Here is a 2201-nt window from a genome sequence, read left to right on the forward strand (position 1 = left end):
GTGAAGGTCACCTTCAATTTCTTAAATAAAAACCTCTATTTTTCATTGCATATTCTTGAGCTTACCTCGAGAGATTTCCAAAACACTATAATAAAATATTTTTTTCATTAAGCATCTTTCGAGTTAAAAGGCTTCAAAGTTACAATATTGTTGTCATTAGGATTGGTATCCAAGGTGTTAGTCCGACAGCTGAAACTTGAATGTTGTTCGGGGCCATGATCTTGACAACATTTGTCAAGGACAGGGCGATTAGAGGCTGTTCCTAATATTTTCATTTTTTCAAATGTTACAGTGAAAACAAAAATAATTTAAAATCATGGGGTAACATGTGGAGTCCGATTGACTCTAAAGGATTATATGAAGGTCATAATGCTTTGTATCCAGGGTCAAGCCAATTGCACCATCTTATGTCCCCCTCTAAACCATATAACTTATGTTTGAAATATTTTTCCGTATCTTCCATATTTTTCGAGATATTTGCCGGGTGTATATCAGTTGGACACGGGACAATTGGACACAGTCCAATCACAAGTCGCTGTTCCAAGGGACCCTACAAATGTCTCTAATCACACGGTGCTGTGATTGGCTGTGTCCAAATGCACCGTGTCCAAGTGCACCGCTCCCATATTTGCCTGGTTCGATTAAAATGACTCACCCTGCATATATATTTATAAATTAATAGATTATTATTGTATACAATTGTATAATTTTAATGTTTCTGTTTTGATACGTCATGATATCATTCATGTTTGTGGCATAATTCTTTGCAGTGGAATCATTTTGGCAACATCGTTAAATATGGAATAAAGTCTGTGCAAGATTGAAGACAAGTTTACATAAGTTTATACAAGGAAAATAGTACAAGAAATAAATGGATAACAAATATCAGATAAATAATTAATATTCATATATATATATATATATATATATATATATATATATACATATAATAAAAAATTAATTATCTACGTGCTGTCTGTGACTGCGAATATTGTTGGACCGATTTTTTCCTTTAATTCATTTTCTTGTTTTAGCTTTGCAGCAAACCATGTGCTTGCAGAACGTTTATAGTCAGAAAACAATCTCCTGCGAGGTAATCCTCGTATTCATTAGTCTGTTGATTTTAGTTCTTTCAACAAACAAGATATGTTACCTATATTCGCATATGTCACAATTTTATTATTATGATTTCAGAAACGCCCTCCATTTCTGAAATCACAATCTCAAATCACAATAATAAAATTGTGACATATGCGAATATAGATAACATATCCTGTTTGTTGAAAGAAACCAAAATCAACAGACTACAAGGGTAATGAATACCAAGAAGGCTTGTCGAAGGCATCAATGAAAGAAAGATTGGAAAATATATTTCACAAACCTGCTTTTGGTTTGTTACATCAATCTTTCTACTGGTGACAAATATACTTTTATATCCTATGTTAGATATAATTTCAAATGTTTTTGACCAGTACATGGTTAACTGAGAGGCTAAAATAACAAAATTAATTACAAAGCAACAATTAACACAACAATGTGTGCAATTATTCACAGCATATAGGTACTTAGTACTTTTTTTATGTAAATATAAGTTATTTATCTGATATATGTTCCTTTATTATCCATTTACTTCTTTATGTGTTCCTTATTTCATGTTGTATAGACTTTATTCCATAGGTGACGATGATGGCATATTGATTCTGGTGCAAAGAACTATACAGCAGGAACGATGTGCATCAAGGCTCACACTTTGGCAACTTTATCCCGCAGAAGATTGTTCTCTGACTATAAATGTTCTGTAAGCATATGATTTGCTGCAAAACTGAAACAAGAAAATGAATTAAAGGAAAAAATCGGTCCAACAATATCCGCAGTCACAGACAGCACGTAGATAATTAATCTTTTATTATATGTATACATACATACATATACAGGGTGAGTCATCTGAATCTATCACCTCCAATAACTCGTTTGTGTGGCCAGGAATCGAAAAAAGTTTCATATAAAAGTTGTAGGGTTTCGAGGGGGAACCAAAATGGCGTACCTTTCAACTTTTGATTTTGACCGAAAGTGGGTTACTTCAACCGGAAGTGGTTTTTTTAAAATGGAAACCCCCCTTTTTGACACCGGAAAATGAAAAAGCGGAAAATTTTACGTTCAGATATAACTTTGGCTGTTTTAAAATTTTCAAGATGGCGGAC

The sequence above is a fragment of the Odontomachus brunneus genome, unplaced genomic scaffold (assembly GCF_010583005.1).
Source record: "Odontomachus brunneus isolate Ranch 3 - 2012 unplaced genomic scaffold, Obru_v1 Obru_scaffold_057, whole genome shotgun sequence".
Classification (NCBI taxonomy): Eukaryota; Metazoa; Arthropoda; class Insecta; order Hymenoptera; family Formicidae; genus Odontomachus; species Odontomachus brunneus.